General features: G+C 47.6%; 1 protein-coding gene across 1 annotated transcript in view; it reads left to right on the forward strand.

Moving 5' to 3' along the window:
- gpc6a (glypican 6a) overlaps positions 1-23,769 on the forward strand; it is a 1,492,324-nt gene that overhangs the window by 1,162,061 nt on the left and 306,494 nt on the right. The window lies entirely within an intron of this gene.

A 23,769-nucleotide genomic window follows, 5' to 3' on the forward strand; every position in this document is an offset into this window, starting at 1 on the left:
CAACGCCCAGTGCTCTCTACTCCCCCTCATAATCCCCTACTACTCTGCTGACCCCGTAAGGGCCTTCGCCAAGGGCTCTATCCCTAGCGCAAAAAACAGTGGCGACAGCGGACACCCCTGCCTTGTTCCCCTGTGCAACCTAAAACTCCGTGAGTTCATCTCGTTGTTCCGAACACTCTCAACCGGAGCCACGTACCGCACCCATGCCACAAACTTCGACCCAAACCCATGGACCTCGAACAGGTACCGCCACTCCACTCGGTCAAATGCTTTCTCCGCGTCCACAGACACCACTAACTTCGGTGCCCGTCCTCTCGACGGGGTCATGATCACATTCAATAGTCGCCTTATATTACTCGAGAGTTGCCTGCCCTTCATGAAGCCCGTTTGAAGCGCAGCATGGTGGCGCAGTGGGTTAGTGCTGCTGCCTCACGGCTCCGAGGTCCCAGGTTCGATCCCGGCTCTGGGTCACTGTCCGTGTGCAATTTGCACATTCTCCCCGTGTTTGCGTGCGTTTCGCCCCCACAACCCAAAGATGTGCAGGGTAGGTGGATTGGATACACTAAATTGCCCTTAAATTGGAAAAAATGAATTGGGTACTCTAAATTTATAAAACGAAATGAGGCACGTTTGATTCTCTACAACCACCCCCGAAATGCATTCTTCCATTCTCCCCACCACGAACTTAGCCAAAACTTTCATGTTTGTTTTCAACAGTGATATGGGCCTGTATGACGCACACTCCAGCAGGTCCTTCCTTTTTTTTGGTTTTAGCATATTCGTCGCCAGTCATTGTCTCCGGCAGCTCCCCCATCTCCAGCACCTCGCTAAATGCCCCAGTGATGCGGCGCTAACTCTGCCGCAAACCCCTTCTTAAACTTGTCCGTGTAACCGGACGGCCCCAGGGCCTTCCCCAACTTCATCCCTCTATTACTTTCCATTACCCCTCTCAACTATAAAGGCTTCTCGAGTGCCTGCCTCCTCTCCTCATCCAACCGTGGGAATTGCAGCCCATCCAGAAACCACCTCCTATCCCCTTCCTCTATGCTGGGGTAGATCCGGCGTCGACATATTCAAGTGAGACTAACTGCTCACTTGAATGTGCAGATCTGATCGCGACGCCTCACGAGATTTACAGGCCTCGTCGCTTCCTGAGTCAGTGGCGACAAGGCCGATAGATCGTGCCCATAAAGGTGAATAATGATGAGGAGGTTATGTTCGAAGAGTAGAGCAACTGGAATCTATTCATTAAAAGTATGCAGTCTAAGAGGATATCTGGGAGAGGTGCTCAAGATCAGTCATACTGATGTCGATAAACTACAAATGGAGAAAAATTATTCATTATTACTTATCAGTAAGTCAGTGTCTAGATGGAGCAAATTTTAAATCGACACCAAAAGAATAAATTTAAAGGGAGAGATGAGAAGTTTTTTCATTCTCTGAGGGTTGTTAAGATGGCCCAGCAAGACTTCCGGGTGCGGCGATGACCAGCTAAGTCGCACGTTTCGGCAGCTCCCGGTGGAACGGACTTTAGGGCTCTTGATAGGAGCCCCAACGGCAATTTTAACGGCTAAAAACACCGTGCGGTAAACCAGAAGGGTGTTCCCCCTGGACACGGATGGAAAAAGGAGAGGAAAGTGGCCGGATTGCAGCGGATCCTTTGGAACAACGGCAAGGAAGGCAAGCAGAAACCAAGATGGCGGCGGAAGGTGGCAGTCTCATATGGGGCCCTGAACAACAAGAGTTCTTGAAACGCTGCGTGGAGGAGATAAAAAAGGAAATGAAGAAAGAGTTGTTGGCCCCGATATTACAGGCGATTGAAGGGCTGAAAGAGGAACAAAAGACCCAGGAGCAGGAGCTTTGGGTCGTGAAGGCGAAAGCAGCAGAGAATGAGAACGATATACAGGGCCTGGTGGTGAAGTCGGAGATACAGGAGGCACACCAGAAACGATCTGTGGAGAGGTTGGAGGCACTGGAAAATAACGCAAGGAGGAACAACTTGAGGATTCTTGGCCTTCCTGAAGGTGTGGAGGGGGCGGACGTCGGGGCATATGTGAGCACGATGCTGCACTCATTAATGGGAGCGGAGGCCCCGACGGGTCCGTTGGAGGTGGAGGGAGCATACCGAGTTATGGTGCGAGGATCGAGAGCAGGAGAAACTCCCAGAGCCATAGTGGTGAGATTCCTCCGTTTTAAGGATAGAGAAATGGTCCTTAGATGGGCGAAGAAAACTCGGTGTAGTAAATGGGAGAACGCGGTGATCCGCGTTTATCAAGATTGGAGTGCGGAGGTGGCGAGAAGGAGGGCGAGCTTTAATCGGGCCAAAGCGGGTACTTCACAAAAAGAAGATAAAATTTGGAATGCTGCAACCGGCAAGACTGTGGGTCACATATCAAGGGAGGCACCACTACTTTGAGACGGCGGATGAAGCGTGGACTTTTATCGTAGAAGAAAAATTGGAATGAGTGGACTATGAAAATGAACGTTTGGACAAAGTGGTGGGGCGAATGGGGGGGGGGCGAAGAGGAGTTTTATGTTTTAATCCTGCGGTATGGTAACTTTTCTCTCTCCCACAGGTGGTGATGGGGGGAGGTGGGGAGGGAGAGGAGATGGGGCGTTGGCCATGGGAGGCGGGGCCGAGGGAGAGGCGCGGGCTTGGTTCCCGCGCTATGATAACTATGGCGGGAATAGAGAAGCAGGAAGGAGGGGGCGTCGCACGGTGCGAGCCGCGATCACGGGGGGAAGCCGAGGTCAGCCAGAGTTTGCTGACTTCTGGGAGCAACATGGGGGGAGTGATTACGCTAGCGGGGGGTCTAGCGGGGGGGGGGGGGGAGGGGGGAATTACTGGGTTGCTGCTGCTGGGGAAAGGGGGGAGTGGGTACGGGAAAGGATGGGCGGGGGGGCACCGTCTGGGAGAGATACAGCTGCGTGGGAACTGGGTGAGAAGCTGGAAAAAGATGATGGCTAACCGGCAAGGGGGGGGGTGGGAAGCCCCCCAACTCGGCTGATCACGTGGAACGTGAGGGGGCTTAACGGGCCGATAAAGAGGGCACGAGTACTCGCACACCTTAAGAAACTTAAAGCAGATGTGGTTATGTTACAGGAAACGCACCTGAAACTGATAGACCAGGTTAGGTTGCGCAAAGGATGGGTGGGGCAGGTGTTCCATTCGGGGCTGGATGCGAAAAACAGGGGGGTGGCTATATTAGTGGGGAAGCGGGTAATGTTCGAGGCAAAGACTATAGTGGCGGATAACGGGGGCAGATACGTGATGGTGAGTGGCAAATTACAGGGAGAGATGGTGGTTTTGGTAAATGTGTATGCCCCGAACTGGGACGATGCCAACTTTATGAGGCGAATGCTAGGACGCATCCCGGACCTAGAGACGGGAAAGCTGATAATGGGGGGAGATTTTAACACGGTGTTGGAACCAAGGCTGGATAGGTCGAAGTCCAGGACTGGTAGGAGGCCGGCAGCAGCCAAGGTGCTTAAGGATTTTATGGAGCAGATGGGAGGGGTGGACCCGTGGAGATTCAGTAGACCTAGGAGTAAGGAGTTCTCGTTTTTCTCCTATGTCCATAAAATCTATTCACGCGTAGACTTTTTTGTGTTGGGTAGGGCATTGATCCCGAGGGTGAGGGGAACGGAATATACGGCTATAGCCATTTCGGATCATGCCCCACACTGGGTAGACTTGGAGATAGGGGAGGAAACAAGAGGGCGCCCACCCTGGAGAATGGACATGGGACTAATGGCAGATGAGGGGGTGCGTCTAAGGGTGAGGGGATGCATTGAAAAGTACTTGGAACTCAATGACAATGGGGAGGTTCAGGTGGGAGTGGTCTGGGAGGCGTTGAAGGCGGTGGTGAGGGGGGAGCTGATATCAATAAGGACACATAAAGGGAAGCAGGAGAGTAAGGAACGGGAGCGGTTGCTGCAAGAACTTTTAAGGGTGGACAGACAATATGCGGAAGCACCGGAGGAGGGACTGTACAGGGAAAGGCAAAGGCTGCATGTGGAATTTGACTTGCTGACTACAGGCACTGCAGAGGCACAATGGAGGAAGGCGCAGGGTGAACAGTATGAATATGGAGAGAAGGCGAGCAGATTGCTGGCACACCAATAGAGGAAAAGGGGAGCAGCGAGGGAAATAGGGGGGGTGAGGGACGAGGAAGGAGAGGTGGAGCGGGGAGCGGAGAGAGTGAATGAAGTGTTCAAGACATTTTATAAAAAATTGTATGAAGCTCAACCCCCGGATGGGAGGGAGAGAATGATGGATTTTTTGGATCGGCTGGAAATTCCCAAGGTGGAAGAGCAGGAAAGGGCGGGACTGGGAGCACAGATCACGGTAGAAGAAGTGGTGAAAGGAATTAGGAACATGCAGACGGGAAAGGCCCCGGGACCGGACAGATTCCCAGTTGAATTTTACAGAAAATATTTGGACTTGCTCGCCCCGCTACTGACGAGGACCTTTAACGAGGCAAAGGAAAGGGGACAACTGCCCCCGACTATGTCAGAAGCAACGATATCGCTTCTCTTAAAGAAGGAAAAGGATCCGCTACAATGCGGGTCCTACAGACCAATTTCCCTCCTAAATGTGGATGCCAAGGTCCTGGCCAAGGTAATGGCAATGAGAATAGAGGAATGTGTCCCGGGGGTGGTTCATGAGGACCAAACTGGGTTTGTGAAGGGGAGACAGCTGAACACGAATATACGGAGGCTGTTAGGGGTAATGATGATGGCCCCACCAGAGGGTGAAACGGAGATAGTAGTGGCGATGGATGCCGAGAAAGCATTTGATAGAGTGGAATGGGATTATCTGTGGGAGGTGTTGAGGAGATTCGGGTTTGGAGAGGGGTATGTTAGATGGGTGCAGCTGTTGTATAGGGCCCCAGTGGCGAGTGTGGTCACGAATGGACGGGGATCGGCATATTTTCGGCTCCATAGAGGGACAAGGCAGGGATGTCCTCTGTCCCCATTACTGTTTGCACTGGCGATTGAGCCCCTGGCGATAGCGCTGAGAGGTTCCAGGAGATGGAGGGGAATACTTAGGGGAGGAGAAGAACACCGGGTATCTTTATATGCGGATGATCTGCTACTATATGTGGCGGATCCAGCGGAGGGGATGCCAGAAATAATGCGGATACTTGGGGAGTTTGGGGATTTTTCAGGGTATAAATTGAATATGGGGAAGAGTGAGCTGTTTGTGGTGCATCCAGGGGAGCAGAGTAGAGAAATAGAAGACCTACCGTTGAGGAAGGTAACAAGAGACTTTCGTTACTTGGGGATCCAGATAGCTAAGAATTGGGGCACATTGCACAGGCTAAATTTGACGCGGTTGGTGGAACAGATGGAGGAAGATTTCAAGAGATGGGATATGGTAGCATTGTCAATTGCAGGGAGGGTGCAGGCGGTTAAGATGGTGGTCCTCCCGAGATTCCTCTTTGTGTTTCAGTGCCTCCCGGTGGTGATCACGAAGGCTTTTTTCAAAAGGATAGAAAAGAGTATCATGGGTTTTGTTTGGGCCGGGAAGACTCCGAGAGTGAGGAAGGGATTCTTACAGCGTAGTAGGGATAGGGGGGTGCTGGCACTACCGAGCCTAAGTGAGTATTATTGGGCCGCTAATATTTCAATGGTGAGTAAGTGGATGGGAGAGGAGGAAGGAGCGGCGTGGAAGAGATTAGAGAGGGCGTCCTGTAGGGGGACCAGCCTGCAGGCTATGGTGACAGCCCCATTGCCGTTCTCACCAAGGAACTATACCACGAGTCCGGTGGTGGTAGCTACACTGAAGATTTGGGGACAGTGGAGACGACATAGGGGAAAGACTGGAGCATTGGGGGGGTCCCCGATAAGAAACAACCATAGGTTTGCCCCGGGGGGAATGGATGGGGGATATGGAATGTGGCAAAGAGCAGGAATAACGCAATTGAAAGATCTATTTGTGGATGGGAAGTTTGCGAGTCTGGGAGCGCTGACGGAGAAATATGGGTTGCCCCAAGGGAATGCATTTAGGTACATGCAATTGAGGGCTTTTGCGAGGCAACAGGTGAGGGAATTCCCGCAGCTCCCGACACAAGAGGTGCAGGACAGAGTCATCTCAAAGAAATGGGTGGGGGATGGTAAGGTGTCGGATATATATAGGGAAATGAGGGATGAAGGGGAGACTATGGTGGACGAACTAAAAGGGAAATGGGAAGAAGAGCTAGGGGAGGAGATTGAGGAGGGGCTGTGGGCAGATGCCCTAAACAGGGTAAACTCGTCGTCCTCGTGCGCCAGGCTAAGCCTGATTCAGTTTAAGGTATTACACAGGGCACATATGACTGGAACACGGCTCAGTAAATTTTTTGGGGTGGAGGATAGGTGTGCGAGGTGCTCGAGAAGCCCAGCGAATCATACCCATATGTTCTGGTCATGCCCGGCACTACAGCGGTTTTGGATGGGGGTGACAAAGGTGCTTTCGAAAGTAGTAGGAGTCCGGGTCGAACCAAGCTGGGGGTTGGCTATATTTGGGGTTGCACAAGAGCCGGGAGTGCAGGAGGCGAGAGAGGCCGATGTTTTGGCCTTTGCGTCCCTAGTAGCCCGGCGCAGGATATTGCTAATGTGGAAAGAAGCCAAGCCCCCGGGTGTGGAGACCTGGATAAATGATATGGCGGGGTTCATAAAGTTAGAGCGGATTAAGTTCGTCCTAAGGGGGTCGGCTCAAGGGTTCACCAGGCTGTGGCAACCGTTCGTCGAATATTTTGCGGAAAGATAGATGGGGGAAAAAAGAAGGCAGCAGCAGCAGCCCAGGACTTGGGGGGGGGGGGGGGGGTATAGCCTGTGACAAGGCAGTTGCCAATTAGGGCTAGCTTTCATTTTTGTTATTTAATATTTATTTATTTGTTGTTTTTTGTTTATATAAAAAAAAAAGGTCATTATTATCTGTATTGTTATAATGTTGTGTAAAGGATGCACAATGTACTGTGTTGGTTGACCAGAAATTTTCAATAAAATATTTATTAAAAAAAAAAAGATGGCCCAGCAAAACTAGCTGCTGAAAGAGAATCCATGATAGCTATTAAAATGAAATATGTGAAGATTCGAAAAAGAAAAACTAAGTTTATGTGGAGAGCAGGAAAATGGAACTGATGGGATTGCTCTTACAGAGAGCCAATTTTGGACTGAATAACCTCTATGCTATAAAATTCAATGGTTTTAATTCTCTGCGATGATAACTGACTTTGATGGCTTCTTTTTCATTTTTGAGATTCTTCAGCAATTCGATAATACACTTGGCATACTTCTACCAGAGGTAATGGGACATTACATTCATCAGATGAGATCTGGAAGTCAGTTCGGGAGAGATGAGTATATTGAGTGGAGCATAAAAATAATAGAACATAGAACATACAGTGCAGAAGGAGGCCATTCAGCCCATCGAGTCTGCACCGGCCCACGTAAGCCCTCACTTCCACCCTATCCCGTAATCCAATAAACCCTCCTAACCTTTTTGGACACTAAGGGCAATTTAGCATGGCCAATCCACCTAACTTACACGTCTTTGGACTATGGGAGGAAACCGAGCACTCGGAGGAAACCCACATAGACACGGGGAGAACGTGCAGACTCCGCACAGACAGTGACCCAGTGGGGAATCGAACCTGGGACCCTGGCGCTGAGAAGCCACAGTGCTAGCTACTTGTGCTACCGTGCTGCCCACGGCAGTGACTGAATAGTGACTGAATGACTGTGTTTTAGAATACTAAGTGGGTGAAAAAGTCCACATTGTTCACTATCTTCTCCCACCAACAGAATGAGTCTATATTGATCAAGGTTTGATGTGTCAATAATTGGGAGAAGTATCTATCACCTACAGTATTTAGCATTCGGTCATGCAAGGCCAAAAATACAAAATCTGAAAATCTTGATGGTGAATCACAGAGCCTGATAGAAGAACTTGAGGCACCAGTGATGACATTGCTCCTCAAGCTGTAAGATTCTGCATAAACACTGTCTGGACTTGGTTGATTCCTTGGGGCACATTTTCATCTTCGGCTGGAGATGGTTGTGTGGGCTTGGCGTTGGGTGATTGAGGGGAGAGGTGCGGGGTGCGTGGAGTGGTTGTCACGTGCTGAATAGGGTGCCTCAGAGCTCAAGGTTGAGACAACTATGGTTTCTAATTTACATTCATGACTTAAATTCCATCTGCAGGATTATCCATTAGCGGGATCCTCCGCCCTGTCGGGAGTGCACCCACGCCCGCGGGTGGCCAACAACGGGAAATCCCCTGGCCAGCTGCGGGAACAGAGAACCCCGCTGCTGGCGGGAGCGCACCGCACTGGGAAATGAGGCTGGCCCAGAATTGGTTACATGTTGGTACCTGTTGAGGAGGAACCCAGGGAACTGAAGGAGACACGAGAAATCATAGAATTAATTCAACAAAATTTGTTGTCGGTTAAATAAACAGTCGCAGATGAAATTCAATGCCACCAAATGTAAAGTATGACACATGGGAAGGAAATATGGGCAATATGCTCTTGGATCATTTTGAAATATCTTACAATGAAATTAAATGGAGTCATGGAGTCTTAACTCTGTAAGTGGATAGGTCTCGAATTAGTTGAGATCCCAACATTAGGGCGGCACGGTGACGCAGAGGAACCGGGTTCGATCCCGGCCCAGGTCACTGTCCGTGTGGAGTTTGCACATTCTCCCAGTGTCTGTGTGGGTCTCACCCCCACAACCCAAAGATGTGCAGGGTAGGTAGATTGGCCACGCTAAATTGCCCCTTAATTTAAAAAAAAATGAATTGGTTACTCTAAAAAATGTTTTAATCCCTCCCTTCAGTCTCAATGCTTTGCTTCTCAGGGATACAGAGCAACAATGCAAACATAATATTCAGTTACACAACCAAACCAGTTGAAACAAGGAATTTGTGGTTAAACTGCAGAGGTTTTTGGTCTGACCACACCAAGAATACTGCTTCCAGTTTTCTTCCTCAGAAACCAAGTGTTTAGATGGAGTGTGGAGTAGAGAGCGGTAAGGCAACAACTTATTGATCTAAATGCCAAACAGTGATAGGAAACATGATTTGGCCAGTAACCAATGAATTTTCCAAACTCAGCCCAAGATCTGTCAAACACTGATTAGATTTTTGGCCACTGCAGGTTAAAGAATTGCATTGTCAATGAGTACATTATTTGTTACGGGAATACAAGAAAGGGCATAATTAGCACAATGAAATGAAGATGAGTTTTTATCACAAAAGTTTGAATGTTTTTAATTGATGGACTTAAGGCTGCAAAATTACAAATTGTTCACAAAATATTATTGAATCGCCTGGTTTTCAACCATCAAACTAGCTGCATCTGTCTCTCAGTTAGAATCATAGAATTTAATGTGCGGAAGGAGGCCATTCGGCCCATCAAGTCTGCACCGGCCCTTGGAAAGAGCACACTACTTAAGCCCACGCCTCCACCCTATCCCCGCATCCCAGTAACCCCATCTAACATTTTGGACACTAAGGGCAATTTATCATGGCCAATCCACCTAACCTGCATACCTTTGGACTGTGGGAGGTAACTGGAGCACCCAGAGGAAACCCACGCAGACACAGGGAGAACGTGCAGACTCCACACAGTCACCTGAGACCGGAATTTAACACGGACCCTGGAGCTGTGAGGCAGCAGTGCTAACCACTGTGTCACCTATATGACCTTGTTATCTCAGTATGACCTCTATGTAAGTTGCATTATGAATAAATTGCCAGGTAGAGCCTCAGGAAGTGTAATGATGGATAAACAAGAGTTGCTTTACATAGATTCTGCTAACATCAGCAGCATTTACCTTATTATTGCAGAGGGCTGAATAGAAAGGTTTGTGGAACAGAGTGTATCATTTCTCCAGAGTACTTTGACAGTGGTTCTTTAGAGGCCTTTACAGGCAGGCGAGCACATAAGAAAAAATATAGACTATCCGAGACAAATTAAGAATTTTTGTGGCCTGAAACGTTTTGCGCTCCCCGTTCTCCCCCCCCCCCCCCCCACCACACACACACCCTTATCCACTCACAGCACCACTCCCAACCCTAGATTAGCTGATCTTTTAAAACAGGTATATGTGGTGCAGTGCATATGTAAGTATATCTGAAGTATGTTTACACACTGTATTAATGATAATGTACAATGATATATTAGATTCCATGTTTGACTAGGACCCCTGGCCGCACAGGTCCTGGAGGTCTATATTAATCTGTCTCTTTGCAGACTAATCATCTATTGGATTGTAATGTGGGCAGCAGTGGAGTATTTTTATGTAGATAGCATGAACAGGAGTTACAATTTGTGGATTGTGATGAAACATTTGCAAATTATTTATTGAGTGAAATGGAGTATGCTGATATTTTAATGAGAGTGTTTGAAGAATATATATTAGCTCGCAGGTTCAAAGAACTCCTTTGATATTTGAATGCACCCCTGTAGGGGGTCCCTGGAAGGGTGCCACATTTCAGGGATCCCTGTGGGGGGACCGCCTGTTACAAGGGTCCCTGCGGGGGCATGGCGGGTCATGCCCATTATTGGGGTGGGGGGCACACAGACAATCCAGCGGTGGGGGGGTGGGCCAACGGGTCAGGGCTGACATGCAGTGAGGGGGCGCATGCAGGTTGGGGCCGATATGCGGTGCGGGGCTACAGGTCTCCGCTATCAGACATCCCAAGATGGCGGCCAGATATTGGGATTCCCCCAGGAATCCCTCGTATTCCACACCATGCATAAATTTGCATGCCGGGGAACACTGAAATACATCCCGCTTTATGACCGCAAGGGGATCGGAAAACTGCTGCAGTTCAACTCCGAAGGGCGGACATAGGGCGCGATTCTCCGTTGCCCGCCGCTGCTATCGTAATCGGTGATTGCGCGGAGAATCCACTCCGACGCCCAAATCGGGGCCGGCGCCGATTTGACGCCGGTCAGCCATGCTCCACTCTCTCGGAAGTGCCAAAATCGCCTTGCGCGCCGCACGCCGTTGCAACGCTGTTGGCGCGTCATGTTGGCAGGCCCTCCCGTGAAGCACCACCCTCGTTGGGCCGAATTCCCGACCTCGCAGGGGACGTGTGGTCTCAGCAGTCGGTATCCCGGCATGGCAGCTGCGGACTGCGTCCAGCGCCATCACACTCGGCCAGGATCCGTGTTGCTGGCCGTGGGGGCTTCCACGAGGCTAGGGGGACTGGTGAGGGCGTGGCCCGTGGGGTCACGGATGGCGGGTCGGGTCCGTGCACGGCCGGCACCATGTTGTATGGCGCGACCGCGCAGGCCGTCAATCTGCGCATGCGGGACCCGGCCATTTTCCGGCAGTTTTCGGCGCGTGATCCGGGAGTTTCGCCCGTCGCCGCTGCTAGCCCCTCACCAGTCCTGGAATCGATGAGGGTTCAGTGCGATTTTCAGGTCATAAAACACCCGCGAATTCTCCCTTTGAGCCGGCACTGATCCGCTGAAACAGGGAATCCAGCCCATAGTCTCTCGGCGGAGAACCCAGCCCAATATCTTTAACCCCCAAAGATTCTGATATGCTATCAACCAGAATCATACTCTCATACACTGCCAACAGAGGAAAGACCCCTGAGTTTATTGAATGCCCAGCAGTACCAGTGGAAATTGTGAATTGCAGGATTGGGGCACTGTGCAGTACATTTGACTAATTATGCCCAAGAATTACCTCCCCCCCCCACCCCCAACCCACTCCTACTAAGATTATCCTAACAGTTAAAATTAATAACTCATGCTGGAGTTGTGAAACTGAAAGTTCTTCTTGATGTGCAATGTGGGGGTATTTGGTAATGAGGCAGAAAAAATAATGCAAGTCATTTGCATATCATACATAAAATCAGACTAATCAGATGTACTGGATGTGTAGTACTGTCAGATTTGACGAGAGTAAGGACAAGTTACATGAATTAATCAGATCCTAAAGTCACTGTTACCAAGCTTCCTGTCAGAATAATTGAAAGCTTTTACACTGAAGAAACCTCCAGGGTTCCAGAAATGCAGGATTTAATTTGTTAAGATCCTATTATGCTTCATTTTCATCATCTTTTTCTTTTCCAAGGACACAATACAATGATGTTCGGGGATTTGACTGAGACATTTGTATCAGAATTCAAGCCATGTCTAAGAAAACAGCAAATGTAATATAATTACTATGAAAGACCATAAGTTATAGTAATTGGTCTAGCCTGTTACATAGCTTTACTTTGTCATCTTTGTATCTGCTTGTCATGATATGCAGACATGCAGATAATGATATACAAACAGGCAGCTAATGAACACAGAGAACAGGACATGACCAATGGGCAGGCAGGACACTCAGGGGTGGTATCTCACTATAAAAGGCAGGAGGCACTCACACTCTACCTCTTTCCACTGATGAACATCTACAGAGTGAGTCAGGGAGTATTTACAGTATCACACCTCCAGCACGTGGCTAAGAGCTAGTCTGGTTCAGTCAGACAGAGTAACCACACTTAGGTTAGCAGAGAGTCAAACTCATAGAGAACTGTGCTACTGGTTCATAAATCAGATTGAACTAACTTCAAGGTCTGGAATATCTTTTGGTTAAAGCTGCATCCAGTTGCAGCCTGTGTTATCCCAGAGTACATAACACAAGACTGCTGTAATTAATTTATCTGCTTGAAGGGGTATTTTAAATAATAAATGCAATAGAGTGGGTGATGATAAGTTAGCCTTTCTGCAGGTGCAGAAATAGCAATGTAAGCAAGCCTATTAAAGCAATACCTGTGCCTCACACCCACCGCCACCCCAACAATTCTGGTTGATTTGGTGGGATACGTATTCCATAAACAAGTAACTCTTCGAGTGCCTGAAATGGGCCAGAAGCAAGCATGACTCAAGGTATTTCCTCCAATGTGAATGCCTTTCATGGGCAGATCTAATGCACAAATCTATTTTGCGTACTTATGCTGCAATCGTTAGTATATCAAGACACCCAACAATAAAAATGTTTGGCGCAAAGGCAGGGCACTGTAAAATCAGGGTAATAAGATTACAGAGCAAATTAGTGAACTGGAGGAGAGGTGGCTTCATGGGTGCCATATGATGTAGCAGTGCAGGCAAAGACAAGCGACAAGGTGAAAATAAGGGGAAATGTTTCTGTTTAGGCATCTAACCAAGGAATAAAAGGCACATTAACAAGAAAAACTGTTTCATTAAAGCTGTTGTCATAACTGTTATGTCTACCCTCATGAACAGGGTAAGGGATGCAACTGATTTAAATTCTGTGCAAATGCAAATCAACCCTTTTGCATAGATTCAATTGCCTGAAGACGGTTGTCACTGTTAGGAGCCAAACTGATCCATAATTTTATAAATGGGTTTGTTAATTTATTTTCATTACGCTTCAAGAAAAGCAAAATTTATTGGCATCATCTGGCAAAAAAAAAGATGAGCTATTGTTTGGAAAACATGTTTTTTTATAAAAATGCATGACTCTAAAATCTGTCAAGGGTGTTCCTCGTTTCACTTGGCCTGTCCAGATGCCACAACTGAATTTGAAGCTCGTCACTTGTGCAACAATTTATTTCCCACCGCTAGCATCCTCTGTCCAAACACACAGCGGCGCCACTGTGCCTCCATGTTTGTTTATGATTTGTGTTAATGGAGGAGAAGTCAATGCTAGTATAAAGCCAAGCAACTCCTTTTCCCCTCAAATCATGCCACCACCTTTTTGCTAAAATGAGCAAATGGAAGAAAATATAGTCTGCACTGGAGAAAGATTCACTTTAGTGGGCATATCACCGTGCATAGTTGAGCAGCAAAACAATAAATTCTACATCGGGAAAGTCTGAAGGAGCAGTGAATACTGCCTGTTTTTAAGTAAATCGTGACTCATATGATTCAGTGTACCATGCCCCAGTATTTCAGAGTAGCTAGACCTTCCAGATAAACTGGGTTAAAATGTAATTAATGGAAACAGGTAGCTGCTGGAACTCAACATAAAAGTCATGTTTTTCACCATACTGTACATCTAAACAATAACTTAAATAAATTACTTTTGTTCGTTTGATGTGAGACAACATGGTTTATTTTTTTACTTTGCATTTACTTAAATCCGTAATTTTGTTCTGAGGGGAGACTTGAACCCACAATCTTTCAATTCAGAGTCATGAGTGCCACCAATGAATCACAGCTGACGCCTGTTGAATAAATAAACTACTTAAAGACAGTTTTTAAGCTGACTTGTGTGACACAGAAATGTTTAGTATACAAAGAGTTAATTTCATGTTACAATTAACCACTAGATGGAGCTAGGTGCAGTACTATATAAAGCACTGATTCTCAAGTTTCTGGGAGAGGGAAGGCTGGAGTAGAGTGCAAAGGAGAGATCTAGAAAGGATAGAGTACAGTTAAAGTTAGAGTGTAAAGACTGGTGTTATTAGAGTGTAGATTACTATAATTATTGTTTACTGTCAGAGTCAGTGATCGAGCTTAATTTAAGTAGTGTAAATAAAACTTGGGTTCCGTGGTCTTTGTGAACACTACGACATCCTGATAACAGAATCACAAAGAACACCACAACTGGTTTTACAGTGCAACCAGAATATGAGTGGAGGAATATTGAATGCCATAGAATTTCAAACCAGCAAAAAATTACATAATAACCAGAATATTTAGTACGGGTGGGTTTCCCTGCCTGCCACCCAGAGAGTCGGTGGCCAAAGCATCGCCGCCAATACTGACTGTGCCACAACCATTTAACACTCGAAAGAGGATTCATTGGCTGGAGACACCCTTCAGTCTGGTGGAAGTCCCGCCTCAGAGAGCTGCTGGACAATCTGATTGGCCGGCAGCTTTCTTGTCCCAGCAGCGCCTGAAGCTGCACTGGACGGGACTGGGATTGCAGGCGCTCCCTGGAATCAAAGTCACAGGAGTCCAGAAAAGTATGAGGGTCGCTGGGTGAGGTGCGAAGTTGAGGCCCGGGAGGGTACTGAAGTTGTGGGGGTGGGGTGGGGGGGGGGTATTGTTGGAAATGATGGTGGGGGTCATGGAGGGTTGGCTTAGGCCTTACCTTTCCCACCCTAGAATAGAGGAGAGGTCGGGGAAGGTGGGAGCGTGGAGGGAAAGCTCCCCAAGGAATTTTATGCCACCCGCCCCCTGTCCCCCAAACTCGCCGGCAAGGGACATAACAATCTGTCCTCTGATCCTGAAGCTCAACATCTTAAAAATGGGAATTAGTTTGGATGAGATTATTCTGAGCAGTGTTTATCGTGAAGTTCTTACTTTTCTTTAAAAATAAGCACTTGATAAACTTTGTTTCTTGTCGATGTGAAAGAAACAAAAGAACTGTGCTCTATTTTCATTTTTTAAAAAATCATCACTGGCACTACCACCTCGCAAACCTGTGATTTTTGACTCATAATCTGAATCAGGTCAATTTACATCACAGGCCGATCTGTTTGTAAATAGATAAAATAAAATTGATGATCATAAAGAACTCTAAATTGAATTTACTCAACAAAGAATTTTATTGTACAAAAATGTATTTGTACAAACAGGTGCAATGGACATTGCATTGTACAGGATTGATGTTTCAGGTCATATTCAGTGATGGTCGATCGATCAATCAGCTCCCAAGTCTGAACAATTATTTGATCTTTAGCGTTCACTTATTCGACAGACCACAGAGGATCCATCTTATCCTGACCCCCTGCCAATAACATCATCTCATGCAGGGAAGTTCTGCATAATTTCGACCTCATTTCCAAATGTGATTCAGAAAACTCCACAATATTCATCCAATTCTATATTTTCACTGTTTGACTGTGGGCTGGTGCCTTCGAAAACCACCCTCCACAATCACCCCCCAGCAGCAACAAAACTATTACGTTTTTGGCTTATTTGATTTTTAAAAGAATATTTCACAGTAAACAATCTCATTCCCACAGTTCCACAGCATTAAAATGAAACCAAAATCAAAGTCTTCATGACTTAACATAAGTCAAAATGCACACGGGGAAAGTAATTCCTTTGCTTGCTTTCTGTGGCAAAATTATAAACTTTATGTTCATGTAACAATTTAACTACAAAGCACTCAGCAGAGTAAACCTCCCTTACGCACATCTCTGCACAAGTCAATTGAAATAAGAAAAAAAAATTATCATTCATTTTAATTCTGTCCATATACTCTACAATTATGCACTGACAGAATGGTAAATAATTACTACTTAATTACTCCTCAAGACTTGCTCCATTAATTAGACTTTCTCCTGCACCCTTTAGCTTCAAAATATTTGCAGGGTAACTTGCTGTCAGTAAGAGCAGGTACGATACAGTGAGAGCAGTGGGGTGCCTCAGTACTTGGTAAAAGACAGGACCAATAATCTATTTTATTAACCAAAGAGATTTAAGAATTGAGCAAGAAACAGCAACCACTGGGGGGAAGGTGATTATTTAAAAAACTGAAGTGGAAGGGAGACAAATGGAGAAAGGAATAGTGAAAAAAATTTAGGGCGTGATTTTCCCACCGCATTGCCGCCCCCACCAATCCAGGTGTGCCGGGTGAATCACAGGAGAGTCAAAATGGAAATTAGCACCCAGCGCGAACCATTTTGCAATTCACCTGGCCCGCTCCCAATGGCAAGTTCCGGACCTCGCCCCAAAAAATGGCAAGAATTTGCATTCATCTCAATCTCAATAGCAAGATTGAAATCGAATGCAGCGGCTTCCTGGGAGTCACCTGACTCCCCAGCAAGAAGTCACGTGGGTAATGTTCATTACTCCTTTTCAAAAACGTGAACCTGGCGCAATGGCTACCGAGGGGAAGTGAAGAGGTGAGTAACCCTTCACATATAGCGGTATACACTAGTAGTGCACCGGAGCTACTGAACCAGTGCTTGTGGAGGGCTCTTCAGGGGGTTTGGGGTTGTTCGGGGATCTGGAGGCCTCCCCTGGGCCGGGGGGGGGGGGGGGGGGGGAGCGTGGAGAGTGAGGGGCTTTGTGTCTGTGAGGTCTTCAAGCCATCTTTAAATATTGTCGTGACCCATAACAGGAGCAATCATAACTGCAGCCTGTCTGTCCTATCAAACTCTCCCAGGACAGAGCCCTGCTGCAGCTGCTCTTGTGGAAGTCAATTTCACCTCCTTTAACTGTGAGCAGCCTCTACCTTCAGCAGTGAAGGCTATTTCAAGTGAGGGATTAGCCGTGTTAGTTGTTAGAGCACTTCACACTCCTGAACTCTCAAGTGCCTCTTCGTAGGCAAAAGTGTCATGTCTAAGAGGATAATTAGTGGGCTGGATGTCCTGCAACCTTTGAAGCCTGAACAATGTGCCTGTACTACTGGAGTGTCAGCACCATAGAGGCAGCTGCCAACAATCAAATACTAAAGAGCAAGACTATACCACTGAGGATTGGCTCGAGGCCACAGGGTGAGTGGGTAGATGAGCGGCGGAATTAAGCACGGTCTCCCTAATGTTGCTGTCTGGGGTCTAGGGGCTCCTGATGGGGTTGGGGTAAGTGGGCAGAGCAAGGTTCGCCAGCACAAATGGCTCACTGAATGGGACTCTAGAGAAGGCAGGACAATCATTGTAAGGGTGGGGAGGTTTGGGGGATTTCAGGGTCCCGGGATGAAAGACCTATCTGATTGTCGGTCTCTCTCCTCCAATTCCTTCCAGATGCAATATTTTTGCTGGCGTGGATCCCACGGAGACTGTCCTCGCTGTGCTTGTAACAGCTGAGGCGGGCAGATGCAGAAGACGGCAGCAATGCCCAATGCAGGCTGGAGGTGGCACCACACGCCCAATGCAGGATCATTTTGTTGGACATCAGCAACTCACTTGAGACAGGTCATCTGGATGAAAGGACTGTGGATCCTCGCCTCTCTCGAGCATGCTTGACCTGGCGGTTGGTCACTGCTCTCTCCTCGTGCAAATCTGTGATCTCCAAGGCCGGTCCCTGATAGGAGATGAAGATTGGGATCTCTGGCATCCTGTCTCCGCCTCCCCGCTCCGGGTCTTTGCCATTTCCCTCTTATTATGGGCTACCTTCTCCTGTGGGGGACAAAGAGTGGACATTATGAGTGACACGCTGGATGGATCGGGGCGACTATAACAGGTGGCATATGTGGGCACTGCACCCCGGCCGGAAGGGGTTGTGTTGGTAGGTGCCAGGAAGTTTGAGGACCAAGCTCAAAGGTCGGATATTGGGAAAGTGTGAGGAGGGAGCCAATGGATTGGAGGGGAGGAGGTGGTGTGGGTTTAGGTAATTGAGGGGTGGCAGGTGGGATTCATGCCGTGAGGGGGCTGGTAACTGACCCATGCAGCTCATTGGACATCGTTCAACTCCTTCAGGCATTGGACGGCAGTCCGCCTGGTCAAGCTGCCCGCACCCACTGCAGGCAGCATTGCTGACCCTTCTGCTGCTTCTCCAACCCCTTTGGAGGAACAGGGTGACCCACCTCTCACCCACAGTGTCGAAAAGCCTGGCCAAGTCGACACCCCCAAAGCAAAGAGCAAGTGTCCACGCCGCCATCCTCGTTTCTTGGCTGGGAGTGAGTGCTGAGGGAACGTTTGAAAACTGCTCCCCCTTGTTAGCAGCGAGCAGCTGAGGCGCGGTCAAGGCAAATCAGACGGCGAGGGAGTCCAGCATTGCGAGATTCACATGGTGGCCCGATGTTTGCACTGTGCGGGTGAATACAAGTCAGGATCTCGCCATAGCAGCCGGTGTGAAACACCCTGCCAAACATGCCCAAAATGACACTGAATGGCGCAATGGCTCCATCATTGGCTCTGGCAAATGCGGCCTTGATGTCAACTCTGGCATTCAGCTCTTTTGTCGATGTTTGAACCAAGACTGTCAGGAGATAAGTGGCCCTGGCGGAAACTAAACTGGGTGTCAGTGAGAATGTTATTGTAACCATAGAATAGAATCATAGAATCCCTACACTGCAGAAGGAGGCCATTTGGCCCATCGAGTCTGCACCAACCCTCTGAAAGAGCACCCTATCTAGGCCTACTCCACTGCAACTCCACCTAAACGTTGGACACTAACGGGCAATTTTGCATGGCCAATTCTCCTCTCGTGCACATCTTTGGACTGTGGGAGGAAACCGGAGCACCCGGAGGAAAGCCACGCAAACACGGGGAGAACATTCAAACTCCACACAGTCACCCAAGGTCGGAATCAAATCAAACCAGGATTTCTAGCACAGTAAGACAGCAATGCTGCACATTGTTGTACCGTGTCGCCTCCTCCTTACTGAACAAGTGCCACTTGTTAGCACTCTCGATGACCTTTTTCATCACTTCACTGATGATTGAGACTAGACTGATGGGACAGTAATTGGCCGGGTTGGATTTGTCCTGCTTTTTATGTACAGGGCAGACCGTAGTGTTTTCCACATTACTGTGTAGATTCCAATATTGTAGCTATACTGGAACAGTTTGGCTAGCGGGGTGACAAGTTCTGGAGCACAAGTCTTCAGTACTATTGCCAGAATGTTGTCTGGGCCCATATCCTTTGCAGTACGCAGTGTCTTCAGCCTTTTCTTGGTATCACATGGAGTGAGTCAAATTGACTGAAGACTGACATCTTTAATGCTGGGGATCTCCGGAGATGACCAAGATGGATTATCACTCGGTACTTCTGGCTGAAGATAGTTGGGCTGGATTCTCTGCCTTGCATCGCCAGTGCCAGAGTTCCTGATGCAGTGGAGAAAATGAGATTGACGCCGATCCGTTCCGATGCTCCAGCGGAGGAGCTGGCATCATGATTGAGATTTGCACCCCGCACCAACAGGAGGATGCAAATGGGTGATTAAGAGCCAATTGCATCCTATTACTGGGCTGAGCACCATGTTTTCCGGGCCCACGTGATTCTCTGGTTCTCTGGGTTGGAAATTACGTGGGCAACATTTGGTGTTGGTCTTGACAAGTGTACATTTGACACAGTGAACCTTGCGGTGGGCCAAGGGGTAACTTTTAAGGAGTTTCCCATAAAGTCCATTGGAGGGCCACTCTTCCCCCCCCCCCCCCCCCACAATGCAGGACCTGCCACCCCACCAGATCCACCCATCGTGCCCCCAACAGAGAACCCCTAAATAAAGAGAACCCCACAGATCCCCTATAAAGGGATCCCCCTAAAGAGACCCCCTAAATAAAGAGACCCCCACAGACTCCCTAGAACAGAGACCCCTGTCAGAAAGCCCCCCCCAGAAGAGAGGCCCCTGTCATGATGCCCCCTAAAAGAGAAACCGTTGTCCGGAAGCTAGAGAGCAGGCCAGACAGAGGCAGAGAAAAAAGATCACCGTTTTAACACTCACCTGGACAATACACCTGCTGGCTCAGGCAGAGGAAGCACCACCATCTGTCAATTCCTGCAAAGAGAGGTTTAAACCCCCTCAGATTTTGATCTGCAAGCCATTCATTCATTTTTCTTTGATATTGATTTTACTAGGCTGTGGTTGACAGCTTCCACACACACACAGCTGTCACCACTGTTCCATTCATCTCCTTTCATGGTTGAGTGACTTTGATGTGGTCAGCTGTGAAACTAACCACAATGTTTATGAAGAATGAGCTTTGATTGACAGCTCCTGGAAGCTATGATTGACAGCTCCTGGACCACTTCAAACAGAGTTAAGTGCTTTCTATTCATCTTCTTTCCAAGTTGAGTGTCTTTGAAGTGGTCAGTTGTGACACCAACAGCACTGAACTTGTAATTCCCGATTTATTAATTGAACTTGAATTCCACCAGCTGTTGTGGATTTGATGTGGACCTCTGGATTACTAGCCCAGTGTCATTTCCCACCTCCCATTTAGTGAGAGAAGAAAAGTGGAATTGAACAAGATGATGTAATTGGGGGAATGCAGTGATTGCAGATGAATTGCAAGACTGTCAGAGGGGACAGTGAGGCCCTGAAGGGATTTGAAAACAAGGACCATGATTTTGACGCCGAGGCATTATCTGACTCGGAGTCAGTGTTAATCCATGAGGCTGGTGATAATGGATTAACTGGACTTGCTGACAGTTAGGACACAAGCAGCAGAAATTTGGGTTTTTGGAGGTTGCGATGGGGCGAGTTGGTCAGGAGAACATTGACTGAGTGGAGTCTAGGGGTAACAATGGCACAGGTGAGTGTTTCTGAAGAAGACTGCTGATGCAGCGTGTAACTATGACCATTGAACAATTATTATTTCATACGTGTAATACACTTTTGGTGATCTGAAATAGTATATGGAGCATAAAGATGGGTAATAAAATGGCCCTCACTTAATCGGGACTCTGAATTCAGATATTTGGATCCTTGCAATGGTGCATATATTTTATTCTCGTTAAAAAAAAGAGAATCATAGGATCGAGTCTGCACTGGCTCTCTGAAAAAGCATTCTACCCAATTGCATTTCCCTGCCATAACCCCGTAACCCTTGCATATTCTTTCTTTTAAGATAGCAATTTCCTTTTGCTTACCTCTACCGAACCTACCTCCACCACCCTCTCGGGTCGTTCCTTGCAGACTGCTACCACCCTCTGGGTGAAAATATTTTCCTCCCATCACTTCTTCTCTTTTTGCCAATTATTTTGAATCTGTGCCCTCTAGTTCTTGATGCTCTCGTGAGTGAGAACAGTTTATCACTATTTACCCTGTCCATACCCCTCAGGATCTTGAATAAATCTATCAAGTGTCCTCTCAGACATTATTTCTTTAAGGAAAATAGTCTGAAACTCTCCCATCTATCCTCATAGTCCCAGTTCTTTTTTCCTGGAATCAGTCCCAGTTCTTTTTTCCTGGAATCAGTCCCAGTTCTTTATTCCTGGAATCAGTCTTGTGAATCTCCTCTGTATTTTCTCCAATGCCTTCACACCCTTTCTCAAGTATGGCGCCAAGAACTGGACATAGTACTGCAGATGAGGCCTATCAAGTGTTTTATCAATGCCCTATTAATGCAAAGTCTTTTAAATTTTCTTCCTTTATTTTACACTGCCTTCCCATAATGTTCAGCCAGAATGAAGCACCTCCGACCTTTCTGCATTGAACCCCATTGGCCACCTGGCTGCCCAATCTGTCAACACGTCTATGTCCTTTTGAAGTTAACGACTACCCTCATCACAGTTAACAACCTTTCCAATCTTTGTAACCGCTGCAGATTTTGAAATCATGCCCTTAACACCATAGTCTAGGAGATTCATATATATCAGGAAGAGCAGGGGTCCCTGCGGAACTCCACCTCCAATTTGAAAAACAACCATTTATCTTTAATCGCTTGCCACTCAGTGGATTTTTTATGCAAGTGCCTACTTTCCCTTTTATTCCACAAGCTAAAATTTTGCTCACATGTCTGTTGAACATCCATATACACCACATCAACAGTATTGCCCTCATTGACCTCTTTTGTTACCTCCTCAAAAAGTGCCAGCAAGTTAGTTAAACATATTGTTTCCTTTATGAATTAATTGTAACTATCCTTAATATTCCTGCACTTTTTAAGTGACTATAAACTTTGTCCCAAACGATGGTTTCCAGAACTTTCCCTGCCATTGAACTCAAACTGACTGAGTATGTGATTGTCGGCTTTTTCCTTACACCCATTTTTGAACAAGGAGGTAACATTCGCAATTCTCTAGCCCTCTGGCACCACTCCTGTGTCTAAGGATGATTGGATGATTATTATTTCCACTCTCCCCTCCCTCAGTACCCTTGGATGAAACTCACCCAGTCCTGGTATCTGATCGATTTAAAATAAAGATAACCTTTCCATCACCTCTTCATTCTCTTTTTTTTAAAAATATGTTTATTCAAGTTTTTCAATAAATTTTTACAAAACACTCCAAAAAGGAAAGAAAATATACATAAGAAAAATAAAAAGGGAGGCCTTACGCCATCCCCTCCATCAACTTAAACCACTCAACATTAAACTATCTAACAAACTAAGAACAAAAATGGGGCAAACTCCCCTTACAATAATAAAAACAAGCCAAACCGCCCCCCCCGCACACACCCCTCCCCCGGGTTGCTGCTCCTCTTGACCTCCACCTAGCATTCCATGAGAAAGTCTTTGCCACCGCCTGGAGAACCCCTGCACAGACCCTTGCAAGGCAAACTTTATCCTCTCCAACTTGATGAACCCTGCCATGTCATTAATCCAAGCCTCCACGCTTGGGGGTTTCGCGTCCCTCCACATTAGTAGGATCCTCCTCCGGGCTACCAAGGACGCAAAGGCCAGAACTCCGGCCTCTTTCGGCTCCTGTATTCCCGGCTCATCTGATACCCCGAATATTGCTATCCCCCAGCTCGGTTTTACCCGAGTGTCCAAGACTTTGGACATAGCCTTTGCGAAGCCCTTCCAGAACCCCTCTAGCGCTGGGCACGCCCAGAACATATGGGCGTGATTTGCTGGGCTCCCCGAGCACCTCACGCATCTGTCCTCCATCTCAAAAAACTTGCACATCCTCGCCCCTGTCATATGTGCCCTGTGAACCACTTTGAACTGGATCAGGCTAAGTCTGGCGCAAGGCGAGGAGGAGTTAACCTTGCCCAGGGCCTCCGCCCACAAGCCCTCATCCAATTCCTCGCCCAGCTCCTCCTCCCACTTGCCCTTCAGCTCCTCCACCGAGGCTTCCTCCGCCTCCTGCAAGTCCTGATAGATTGCCAAGACCTTGCCCTCTCCCATCCATACACCCGAGGTCACCCTGTCCTGAATCCTCCGTGCGGGAAGCAGCGGAAATTCCCTTACCTGCCTTTTCACAAACGTCCTCACCTGCATGTACCTAAAAGCATTTCCGG

Source organism: Scyliorhinus torazame, chromosome 15, assembly GCF_047496885.1.
Source record: "Scyliorhinus torazame isolate Kashiwa2021f chromosome 15, sScyTor2.1, whole genome shotgun sequence".
Classification (NCBI taxonomy): Eukaryota; Metazoa; Chordata; class Chondrichthyes; order Carcharhiniformes; family Scyliorhinidae; genus Scyliorhinus; species Scyliorhinus torazame.